Source organism: Microcebus murinus, chromosome 12 (assembly GCF_040939455.1).
Source record: "Microcebus murinus isolate Inina chromosome 12, M.murinus_Inina_mat1.0, whole genome shotgun sequence".
Taxonomy (NCBI): domain Eukaryota; kingdom Metazoa; phylum Chordata; class Mammalia; order Primates; family Cheirogaleidae; genus Microcebus; species Microcebus murinus.
Window position 1 is genome coordinate 38,234,495 of NC_134115.1, and position 13,602 is coordinate 38,248,096.

Below are 13,602 nucleotides of genomic sequence, written 5' to 3' on the forward strand. Positions count from 1 at the left end.
CAATGTAGGTTCAGAAAATGTGACCAATGTACCATTCTGGTGGAGGATGTTGATAATTTTTTGGGGTGGGGATGCAGGGAGTATATGGGAAATCTTTGTACCTTCATCATAATTTTGCTCTGAACCTGAAACTGCTCTCAAAAAAAAAAAAAAAAAAAAGGTAACCTTTTTGCCTGTGAAGACAGTGTTTCCAAACTTACTCTTTTTTCAAGTTTCATCTAGTATTACTTCTCCCATTTCTGCCAAAACCTGGAACTTCTTTAAGCTATGGACACAAAAGCTTTTGTTTCGATATTTCATCTCTATCCAATGGCTTACTTCATGTGCCTCAGAAAAGTTCCTGCTTCATAGTCTCATTTAAAATTATCAGAGCTTAGTATTTTGTAAATCCTCTGACAAACTTTCTTTTTTTTGAGACAGAGTCCCATTCTGTTGCCCTGGCTAGAGTGCCACCGTGTCAGCCTAGCTTACAGCAACCTGAAACTCCTAGGTTCAAGGGATCCTTCTGTCTCAGCCTCCCAAGTAGCTGGGACTACAGGCAAGTGCCACCATGTCTGGCTAATATTTTCTGTTTTTAGCACAGATAGGGTCTTGCTCTTGCTCAGGCTGGTCTAGAATTCCTGAGCTCAAAGGATCCACCTAACTTGGTCTCCCAGAGTGCTAGGATTACAGGCATGAGCCACCGTGCTGGGCCTCCTGACAAACGTTCTTAAAAGTTCATATAAAAACTCCATGGAAATAATTCAGTTAAGAACAAATAAGTGCATAAGGCTAGTGAGCATCATTCATTGTTTTGTGTCTGTACTAAGATGAGCATTTGTGATGTTAACTAGATATTGTAGAATTCTAACTAATATTAAGCCAAAAATACCTAGATTGAATACGAGAGTTTGAATGGAAGGAGATTAGTAAATAGAGGAGAAAGGGAACAAAAATCAATCTAGATATAGAGATATAGGTGCATATACAGATATAGATGTACTATTCAACATAGTATACTTTACTCTTCCTAAAGTCACATTCTAAGCAGATTTAAATATAGTTCCAAAGGATATTTGTGTCCCTATTGCAAATTTAAATAGGAATTTATGTGGAGAACATCAGGGAGAGTATAAATGAATATGTCCTAAGCAAATTAATAACATTTTAACATACAGAAGTTGTGCTCTTACAAACTTAAATATTAAATAATATTTCATATTTTCATTCTTGCATTATTTTATTCCACTGCAGTGTGGGAAGCTCATGAAACCAAAGTTTTAGATGTAATGAAAATAATGTTTAAGTCAGAAAACATTTTAGCAATACTCAAAACAAAAGCTGTGTGTGCGTATGTGTCAGAAATGTTACGTGCATTAACTTATTAACACTTAGATCAACTTATGACATAGATATTTTATACAGGAGCAGAAATTGAGGCACAAAAATATTTGTAAACTTCTTCAAGGTCACATACATAGAAAATAGTGGAACACGTGTTTTTATACATATTATGATTTTCCAGAATCCATGCTCTTGATCTCTATGCCAAACTGCCTCCCATATTATGTTGATATCTTTTATGTTACAATATGTTTTCAGCAATCACATTTTCATAATCACGTGGGATTTATCATAGGGATGCAAGGATGGTTCAACATACTCAAGTCAATAAACATAATGTATCACATCAATGGACTGAAGGATAAAAACCATATGATAATCTCAACAGTTGCAAGAATTTGGCAAAATTCAACATACCTTTGTGATAAAAACCCTCAACAAATGAGGCATAGAAGGAACATATCTCAACATAATAAAGACCATATATGAAAACCCATAGCTAACACCACACTGAATGTGGAAAAGGTGAAAACTTTTCCTCGAAGAACTGAAATACCACAAGGATGCCTATTTTCAACACTCCTATTCAACAGAGCATTGGAAGTCCTAGCCAGAGCAATAAGACAAAAGTCATCTAAGTTGGAAAATAGGAAATCAAATTGTTCCCTCTTTGCTGATGACATATTATATCCAGAAAAATCTAAAGATTATACCAAAAATCTCTTAGTTCTGATAAATGAATTTAGTAACATTGTAGGATTAAAATCAACATATAAAAACTCAGTAGCATTTTTATACATCACTAATGAACTAGCTAGGAAAACATTCATGGTAATCCATTTATGATAACTACAAAAAAATGTCTAGGTATAAATTTAATCAAGGAGGTAAAATACATCTACAAAGAAAACTACAAAATATTGATGAAGGAAACTGAAGAGAACGCAAACAAATAGAAGATCATGCTCCTGGATTTGAAGAATTAACGTAGTTAAAATGACCAACATAGTAAAGAGACAACCTGTTAAATGGGAGAAAATATTTACAATAATATCCAGAATATACAAACAACTCAACAGTTAAAAAAAACCCACAAATAATACCATTAAAGAGTGGGCAAAGGACATAAATAGACACATCTCAAAAGAAGACAAACAAATAGCCAACAGTTGTATAAAAAATGCTCAACATCACTTATTATCAGGGTTATGCAAATCAAAACCACAGTAAGATATCTGTTAGAATGGCTATTATCAAAAAGACAAAAAATAACTGTTGTTGGAAATATAAATTTGTATAGCCACCATGGAAAAAAGTATGGAGAATAAATAAATAATAAACAAACTAAATTGCCCTATGGTCCAGCATCCCACTACTTGGTGTTTTGGTTATCCAAAGAAAAAGAAATCAGTATATCCAAGGGATACTTGTACCACCATGTTTATTGTAGGACTGTTCACAATAGCAAAGATACAAAATCAACCTAAGTGTCTTATCAGTGGATGAATGGATAAAGAAAATGTGGTAAATATACACAATAAAATACTATTAGATCGTATAAAAGAATGGAAGCATGTCATTTGTAGCAACATGGATGGAACTGGAGGTCATTATGTTTTTAAGTAAAATAAGCCAGGCACAGAAAAAAATCAATCACATGTTCTCGCTTATATGGGGTGCTAAAAAAGTTGATCTCATGGAAGTTGAGAGTAGAATGATAGATACTAGTGGCTGAGAAGGATGGGTGGGTGGGGGTGCAGGGGAAGGAAAAAGAGAGGTCAGTTAATGGGCATAAAATACAGTTGGATAGAAAAAATAAGTTATAATTGACGTTCATTAGCAAAGAAAGGTGACTACAGTTAAGAACAATGCATTGTATATTTCAAAATAGTTAGAAGGGAGGATTTGAAATGTCCCCAAACACATAGAAGTGACAAATACTCAAAGTGATGGATACCCCAAACACCTGGACTTGATCATTACACAGTTTATGCCTGTAACAAAATATCACATGTACCCCCAAAATATGCACAAATGTTATGCATCAATAAAAAAAACAAACCTTCATGGTACTAGAAAATATATTAATTTATCTCGTTAAGGAAAAAAAGCAAATATTTCACACATTTCTCCATGTCATATATTAAAAAGTTATGAGGTAAGTTCATTTCATCATTTTAGCCTCATTCTGAGCCCAAAGATCAATCCGGAATGCATAAAAAGAAAACTATAAATAGAATGCCACTGGGTCTTGCTAGCGGCATCAAAGTTATGGCAGGAAGCAATGCAGAGAACGTCATGTTCATCACCAGTTCTCAGCACAACTGGCTATCGAGAGTCATGCAGAGTAAGAGCTATAGATCAGTCCCTGCACAAGCTCGCCTTTTTGGCTAATGAGTGACATTCAAGCAAATAGAGGACTGATTCTTGAGACAGTTGCCTGAAATTTAATGCTAGATTTTTATTCATTCAATGTAACCTTTATCTGATATTACTTTGACACAGACAAATGAAGCAGACAAAAGAACTGTGAATTACAGGCCTATAACACAGTTCAACAAATAACTTTTTGTGCGCCAGTCACATACTATGGGTATTCAGTGCTCTTGCCAAACCCTCACAAGGTTGGCCTATTTTGACTTCTATTATATCTATAGATAAAGGTGTAGTGTTATCTTCTTTTCCCACCCCAAACTGTAACTCATCTTTTCATTATGAATAACTTGCCAAATGAAATGTCAAATCTTATATATAGAATTTACTTGAATAGCCCCTACATCAAAGTTCTGTCTTCTTAGAAGCTCAGAATCGTTAATATGTATTGGTTTAGCAAAAAGAACTCTAATGGCAAAGGTATTGCTTTTAAGAGACACAGCCCATGCTTGGAGCAGGAGAAAAAATATATATACATTTTTCTCTAAGAAGGAAGAGCAGAGATTCAATACAGTATGGATAAGTTTAGCAGATATATAGCTTATAGAGTAAACGAATATGAATTAAATAGAGTACATCCCTAAAGGGGGTCTGGGTCATAAATATAATACACACACACAAAAAAAAAAAAAAAAAAAACCACTGAATAATGATTCTGGGTTATGTATTTAACCAAGCAAGAACAAAGTAAATTGTTCATGGTGTAGTTGCCATTACTTGCAAGACATAGGTAGGAGGCAACAGAATATTGAAGTGATATTGTTCAGCTTTGTTAAGGGATGAACATAAGTTCTGGGAGAAGGGTTGGAAAACAAGGAGAGTGCTGAGGATTTAGGAAGGATCTTCATTAGGGGCAGAAGTTGCCCAGTATTGGTTATCTAACATTAGGGCAGAAAACTTTCAGGGCTCTTCCCTCTGGGTGTGATAACTAAACCGAACAGTTGACCTTTTAGAAGCTAAACAATTCTTAATTTACAAAAAGGCTTTTTCATTGTGATTGTTCCTTTGTTATACTTTAGGATAACAGCTTCTTCCTATTTGTTTTCTCTTCAGTAGAAAAGTAAGCATCTTTTACTTTTCCTTCCCTTTATCTGCAATGCAAATTTTAGATAAAAAGAAATCTTCAAAGCACAAGACAAAAGTTTTTACTCAGAAAGACTTCTCATCTTGGAAGAAATAAGATTCCAGGATAATAAACAACTATTATGATGTCTATTCTTTCCCTTATGTTACAGGGATTTTCAAGGTGGATAGATATGATAGAAAGGGAATTTACTTATTCATTCAACAAACATTCATAAAGAAAAGGACAACTGGTATGAAAGTAGATATTAGATCCTCTTCAAAGTTACTATAGAAACCTGAAGAGATGTCCCATTATCTTTAACAGATTAACAGGGATCCTTGGTCTCATTTTTTTACCCCACACTACACTGAGTTTCTTCACTTCTGATTTCCTCTCATTCAGTCTATCCATCACATGGCTATCACACTGTTTCCAAGCCACAGCTCTGATTACAGCACTGTACAGATTAGAACAACAAACAATAATAACAAAACATTAATACTCTTTATTGCTTATCAATTGAAATACAATTTTTTAAATCAAGCTTCAAAGACTTCCATTGATGAATCTCAGTCCAACCTTTGAAATAATACTTTACCCTTCCTAATCATATTCTGTAATTTAGAACACTCTCTACTGATAAAATATCCCTACTCATTTCCACTTCCATGCTTCTTTTCACACTTTCTTATGAAAAGAAAATGATTTATATATATATATGATTTATATATATATATCCACATACACATATATATATTTCATCCAGCTCAAAATGTCAATACTTTTTTCAACTTTTTTTATATTCCAAAAGCTAAAGTAAAACCTGTCTCTTCTAAATGCTTATTTTATTCTATCTTGACAAGTTGTCAATCTCTACAGATGTAATGGTTATGTATATGTTGTCAATATTGTTTTCCCTCCGTTACAGATATCATTATATCTAATGTCTTCATAGTAACAAGCTTTCAAAGAATTGTTAATTGAGAGTCAATAGTAAGAGCATATCAATCATTAATGAATATACAGTGTCAACCCAAGTTGATCTTTCACTACTTAGTTTTTTCTTAGCACCTTGAACTATGCACTATATCAACACAATTGGCTATATCACACCAGGATGGGATTATATACTATTTGTATTGATCCCTGCTTTTTTATTTGTAAATTTAAATACAGAAATGTATAGTACCAAAGGTATCTTAAAGTCAGAAAGATTGAGAATTGAAACCTAGCTCTGACATTAAATAGTTCTGCATTATTAGACAAACCATCAACCATCTTAAAGCCTTAGCTTATTTCTAAAATAGGGATAAAACCATTTCACTTACAATATTTTTGTGAGGATTGAATGAGATGATTCACATTAAGATCCTAGGACATCAAAAGTATTCAAATGGATGCCAACTTTTTTCTTTGGCTATAGCATCTCATGAGCTACATTGTCTCTTCTTCAAAAGGATATCCTATAACTCACTTTGTGAGAATTCTTTAAAGTATACAGCTTAAACCTAGGTGGCACACAATTTAGGACCACCAACCATATGTGGTTTAAATAGGAATGGAAACAGAGTTTTATGTTTCCAACATTATGTCTAAAATGAGAAATCATTATTCAATGGATAGAACCCAGATCAGTCTGAGGATCTTTTTCTAGATCTCCAAATATTACTTACTAGTAGTGTGACTTTGAGACAGGTCCTTTACTTCTTTGTCTCTTCATTTCTTCACCTGCAAAAATGAGGACATTGGACTAGTTCCATGATTTAATTTTTAAAAATATTTATTTATTTATTCTATGAATAAAATTTCATGAAAGTGCAAGAAATGAAAACATTAACAGCAGAGCTGCTCTTATTGGTACAAAAAGGAAGCCTATGACTTCCACCTTTTGGTGTCTTCCCTCAAGCCAGACTAAATTTGGCTTACATCTAGTCAAGGGTTAAGAGAGGATTTATGAAGAATTGTGATAGTTAATCAGTTACTCAGGCCTACTTAGAAAGTGTGTATAAGAAATGCCAAACTCTAAGAAACTCTTTATGCTCAATAAACATTTTGTAAAGAAAAACATTCTTTGAAGCTACCAGAGTTACCTTACCAGGCATGCCGAGTACGTTGTCTAATTAGCTGATAATTACAAAGTGAAATTCTACAACTCTAATGCTTGACTAAACAAACAAACAAAAAATCTTTGCTTATAAAAGATAATACATTGAACAAATGAGAGCGACTAGATATTGATGTTTTGTGTTTTAAAGACTATATTGGGTACAAAACTCGTGTGAATGAACTATGTCGTCATGCTTTCAATATCACTAAGTGTGTTTCAAGATGGCCACAATATTGCAAAATGGTCAGTGTGCAAAACTTCTGCAAGAAATCATGCAAGAAATTAAAGATGTGCTTTGGAGTCAGATGGTTTTAACATTTTAACACTATAGTTCTGAGAAATTTACATAACCCCTCTGAGCTGCTGCTTATCTGTAGAATGCAAACAATTAATATTGATCCTCTTTGCTTTTGTGTGTTTTGTAATTATTAAATAATATTTGGTATAAGAAAGCACTAGCTCATATTGAATACCTAAGTAATATCAATTCTTTCTTTCCTTTCCTTTCATATAATTCCATATACAGTTAACATTGCTCAGCATAGAGTGTGAAGCAGTGTTCACAACTCAACTTTTTAATGCTCTCTTTCACAGTGGTTTCTAACTTTCTAACCTTTTGAAGCTGTTAAAATAAAGTCAAATAATGATACTGCTGTGGCTTAAGTGTATGCTAGGATCAATAAATTGTGGTTGTTGGAATAAATTGCAATTAAAGGAGTAGAGCTTGATTGCCTGACAGTAGGTAGTCTTTTTGGCCCAAATAAACTTGAGTATCAGTCTGATTTATAAGCTAATTAGTATAGACTTCACATGCATTTCATTGGGAGACCATCAGATCATATTGACTCCTTTCCACATCATGAATGTGACCTTGACATTGTCCTGTGTCACTTACAGGTAACGAATCTTCTTTGCTTGTTTACTTTGCTTATTCAAGATTATAATCATCATTTTTGATCAAGTAGAATGTAGAAGAAATTTAAAATGCTAGTAAATAACCATTCTAACAGCTCTAAAAATTTCAGTATGCTTCCAGCCTTTTATATTTCATATATTTAAGATAAAATATGAATTAATTCAGAAATGACAAAGGCATCTACACAGTGAAAAAGATCCTTTTACCGAATTTTTGCAGCAATAGATAAATACACAAAAGCAATTAATTTATAAGCTAAAAAACATAACAGGATAGATTATTTGAATAATCTGAAAAAAGGGCCAATTGTCCACAAAGAAAGAAATGTACTTAGCTAAAGAGTAAATGTATTTGTTTATTCTTAATTTTTGGCACCTTCTATTCAATGTGATGGTTTACATGTAATAAATTCCAACATATGCCTACATAATTATCTAGTGAATATCAAACATTCATGGACTAAAATCATTTAAGCAATCCCTCGGACTCTAAATTCCACTAAGAGATAAAATGTTTGTGTGTCTTCCTCCACTATATATTTATTACTAATATATTTCCTGCTAGATATAAAATAAATTCTTGTTGAATCAAACAAATGAAAAAAAGTGCAATTCCTAAAAAGGGACATAACTGTTTAAAAATAAAGTATCTTTCCCATTTAAATTCCCTACCTTCATACCTCTTATTAATATAACTGACACTTTAAAAAAAAAAAAAGTAACAAAAATAATAATCAAATAAAAAATTCCCTTATGCTATGCCTTCTTTTTTGTGTCATATTTATGGTATTTATTTTAAATGCTATTATAGTACCCTATGAATCTCCCATCATACTTACTATATTATAAAAAAGTACTATATCATAAAAAAGTAATTTTAAGTTTCCGAGCTTTATGTCCCTTCTCCCCTCTCCTAGAAAGGAAACTCTAAAGGCAAATGATGATTTCCTCTAAAGGAAAAAGATTCATCTTCTTTGTATACTGATGAATTCCAATCACCTGCCATTGGATATGATTAATAGCAAGTTTTCAATAAATATTTAAGTAAATTCAATATTATCAAATTTAAAATGATCATAATTATCATAAATTATAAATGATCATAACATATTTCATATACCTTTATTCTACATGTGGAAATATATTTTTATAACTTTATAGTCATCTTTTGATATCTTTATATATGTTAATATAAACATATGAAATTTAAGCAGTTATACCAAAATGCCATTAAAAACAGTACAACCAATAGTATTTAAAAGAAGAAAATAGGATCTCGAGCTCAAAATGCTGAAATAAATATTTCAATGTAAAAATTTGTGGAAGCTCATGAAAAGATGAATTAGAAGCAAAATCCATACTCTAGCTCTTAGTCAATGTTGTCTAAGATCTTTTGCTCCTTCAAAGAACAATATAAGTCATACTTTCCTTTAAAAATGCCCAGAAATTAATGCAATACCAGGTTTATTGTGAGAACTCAATTCATGCTTTATCACTTTAATGAAACAATCTTTCAATCAACTAACTGTTCCAGAATGTTTAAGTATTAAAAATCGATACATAAAATATGAGAACAAAATAAAGGTTGAAAAAAGGCACAAATATGTGTGCTGCAGTGATTTAATGGTAATATGGAATACATTATGGATATCCTGTAGTTTTGTAAGATTATGTATGGTTTTATTCTAAATCAAAAGTGATACTAGAACTCCAGAAAAATAAAGTATGTCTGCATAGGTAGATTTTTAAAAATCCATGATCAGCCATTATCTTTCCCCATCCTATAATGAATTCTGTTTCCTGAGATTAGAACATCTATTTCCCATGGCTGTAAACTGATCTGGTAATAGGGAAGGGCATCTTGCTTTCCAGTACTTGTGCTACCTTCACCAAAGACAGTAGGTCAAAGAGGAGGCACAGGTGTGGGTCCGAAAGCAAGAGGTAATGTAATGCCACAGTGATTCCACACAAGGTGTGATCTGGCATAGGCCTCACAGCAACTGTCATGGCTCTGACTGTTCTTGGATCTGTCTATCTGTCTGATTCTCAATTTGTATGAAATCTTGCAATAAAGAGTTTTAGTTTTGTGTGCTAAATAACTATCATGTCACTATGATAAAGCAAATATTTGAATACGTATATCTTCCAGGTGGTCCAATCCTAGACCATGGTAGAAAACTAATTCTCTTTTTTCTCCTCATTATAAGACACATCCACCCTACCAGCCCACTCCATTTTCACTCTCATAAGCTACAGACCTCCCCCCACCACCCGCCACCACATCCAGTTGTCTTTCACTTCTCTTTCTTGTTCACCCCTATAAAACTCCATTGTCTGCCACTGCTTTTCAATGAGGCTACTTCAGAACCAGCCCTGATTCTAAGAATACATTTTGTCTCTCTGCAAGTAATTTTTTATTTTTCTCTCTTGGGTTGCTTTTTTATGAGGCAATATTAAGAATAGCTTGAGCTTCTAACTATAAATTCTAAAATCTTTGTTCACATATGACAATGATCCATGTTCTTAAGATGATGATATGTTATCTACATTTTTAAGAGTGCCATTTAATTTTTAGGTAAAAGAAATGTTATAAAATAGTGTTTGGATGTACAAAAAGCAACCATAATGACTTAAAACAGGGATGACAAGCCTATACTGCAAGTGCTAAAACATTTCTCCTTACATGGTACACATCGCCACTCAATCAAAATTCCTTCCTGCTGAGCAAGGATGTGGCCTCTGAATCCTTTTTAATATATGTCTTGGTCCAATATATCATGCAAGATAAAACTTACCATCTCTGTATTATGCACCTTTTTGTATATGTAATGTACATGTACCTTTTGTATATGTAATGTAATGCACCTTTTTGTATATGTAATTGAAAAATGAAAAAAAAAACCTTACATCTTCCATTTGCATAGAGCATTTAGTATATTATTCCTTCATTTTTAAACTCTTTTAAATTTTTTCTAACAATCAGAGTAAAATTCAATGACTGTAACTTAGATATATGCACAAAAACACGTACACATCCACACATAACTACTAGCTCTAATTCCAGTCCCTAGAGATAAATTATTCCATTTAACATTGTGGTTTATGTTTCCATAAGTTATATCTGAATAAATACATTACTAATTAGAAAATACATTCAAGCACAAATACACAAATGCATGTATAAATCTCTTTTTTTGATGCATTGTGGATTTGTTTCTATGACCCTCAATATTTTTAGAGTGTCACTTGAATGGCTCATTAATTTAAAAATAAATTTAGACTATTTGAATGCATGAAAAACTATAAAGGGTCATTTTCATTTCATAACGTCTTAATTTTAAAATAATCATTTAGAAACAATAAAAATAAATAAAAGAACAACAGTTATCAGTGCTAGGCAGAATAATTGTCCCCCAAAGATGTCCACATACTATTTCCCAGAACCTGTGACTATGTTATGTTACATGGCAAAAGGAAATTAAAGTTGCAGATGGAATTAAGAGTGCTAATCAGCTAACCTTGAGATAGCGGTGATTATGTTGGATTGCTCAAGCAGGGCCAATGTAATCACTGGGGTCTTCTAAGTGAGAGAGAGAGAAGTGGGAGAGTAAGAATCAGAGTGATATGATCTGAGAAAGACTCCACTTGCCATTGCCATTGATGGCTTTGAAGTTGGAAAGGAAACATGAGCTATGGAAAGTGGACAACCTCTAGAAACTGGAAAAGACAAGGGAATGAATTTTTTATTATAGACCCCAGGAAAAAAAAATGCAACCTTGCTATGAACATTTGTATACAAGTTTTGTGGGCATAGGCTCTTTTTAAATTTTATATACCTAGGAGTAAAATTGCTGGGTCATATGTTAACTCTATGTTTAATTAACATTTAGAACTACTGATATGTTTGCCAAAGTGAATGCACCAGTTATGTTTCTATGAGCAATCTATGAGAATTCTAATTTTTCTATGCTTCATAAACACTTGTTATTGCTTGTATGTTTTTCATTATAACCACCTTAGTGGGTCTGAGTGGTATGCTATTTTGGTTTTGATTTGCATTTCTCTAATGATTCATGATGTGAACATCATTTTATTTGCTTATTGGCTATTTGCATATCTTCTTTGGAGCTATGTCTATTCAAACCCTTTGTCCATGTTTAATATCTTTTTAATATAGTTAATAAAGAACAATGATTTGCTACTTGAGGGAATACTACTTAATGGGATTGTTTCAAACAAAAAGGACAAATCTGTGTATTTTTAATATGATATGAACTTGAAAAAAGGCAGAAGATGTGATTTGGATGCCACCGGAAATTTACCCTGCTAAGGATGTAAAAGTTTCAGGAATTTTCTGGAAAACAACTCAGCATTCAGATCCTTTAACCTTTAAATAATAAAAAGAGAAACATTACTGATGCCTGCTAAGGCAGTTGGATGTGTAAAACTAGCTTGTGGAGCAATATACATTCACAAACTGGAAAATGCTACAGGGCAATATGGATTAGGCAATGCTTTATAGATTAGTATAGACCTATATAGATGTACATGTTTATCCCTCCAATGCGCTGGATTATACCACAGGGAAGATGTAGACTATAAGCCTGATAAGTCTTTTAAATGTTTCAAAAAATAATCAGCAAGTATTTTCCTTTTACAGTCAAAATACACTCAAATGAACTAAGAAGAAATATTCAGAACCAAGTCAATTTATCTCGTAAGCATTCTAACCAATTTTGTTATTTAAAATATTGCTTTTGTTTTATATATGTATTTTACGTAGTATAATTTGGGGCAGATAATTTGATCTTTCTATATCTCAATTCTCTTAATAATAACACACCATTATTTTGTAAAATATAAAAAAAATGAGCATTTATTTTGTTTCTGTCCCTGTGCTAAGGTCTTTACATGTATTGTGTAATCTAATCCTCATTAAAGTATAAAAAATACCATCATTATTAACTGATAAACACTTAAGGGCACATATAGTAATAAGATTTACCGGGTGTTGGGCAGGTGGTGGGGGAGGAGAGGATGGGGATATATCCACCTAATGAGTGTGGTGCGCACCGTCTGGGGGATGGACACGCTTGAAGCTCTGACTTGGGTGGGGCAAAGGCAATATATGTAACCTAAACATTTGTACCCCCATAATATGCTGAAATAAGTAAATTTTTTTAAGTGCCATCATTATTTTTATTTTACAGATGATGAAGCAGAGGTGCCAAAAGATAAGAAATTTGTCAAGGTCAAGATGCTAGTTAGTGGCCAAATTGGCCATCTGCCAAACTAGCCTACACTGTATCACACTGACAATAAAAAAATAATAAAGATTTCTGACCAATCTCTCAAAACAGTAATTAGGTTAAATTCATTCACGCATTCATTCCTACATTCACTCATTAAACTAATGGTTATTGTGCACTTAGGATGGGCTCACTAGGTACGGAGTGTGGTGAGATACAATTATGAACAATGCAGACAGCTGTTTGGCCTCACATGGTATACACAGGCTAGCTTGAGAGGCATGATAATTCTTGGATTCATAATATGGTGACACTTGGTTTGAAAAGAAAGTATAGAGAGCTATGATAATAGCAAAGAAAAGATATAGATAATCTTGAATAAAAGAGCCAAGAGTCAGTTCTAAGAAGGTGACATTTGAGCTGAAATACATACCAGTGATGTTTATTAGGCAGACACCAAAGGGAGAAATCATTATAGATAAAATCACTTTATAATTGTAAACTGTTAA

At 32.8% G+C, this 13,602-nt stretch overlaps 1 protein-coding gene across 40 annotated transcripts in view; it reads right to left on the minus strand.

Moving 5' to 3' along the window:
* Positions 1-13,602, minus strand: part of PTPRD (protein tyrosine phosphatase receptor type D) — a 2,082,753-nt gene that overhangs the window by 1,831,603 nt on the left and 237,548 nt on the right. For 39 of the 40 annotated variants that reach the window (XM_076008727.1, XM_076008702.1, XM_076008711.1 and 36 more), the window contains exon 2: positions 6,496-6,550. The exons of the other annotated variant lie outside the window; for it this stretch is intronic. The gene's annotated coding sequence lies outside the window, so the exon portion shown is untranslated. The remainder of the gene's footprint in view (positions 1-6,495; positions 6,551-13,602) is intronic. 40 annotated transcript variants of the gene reach the window in all.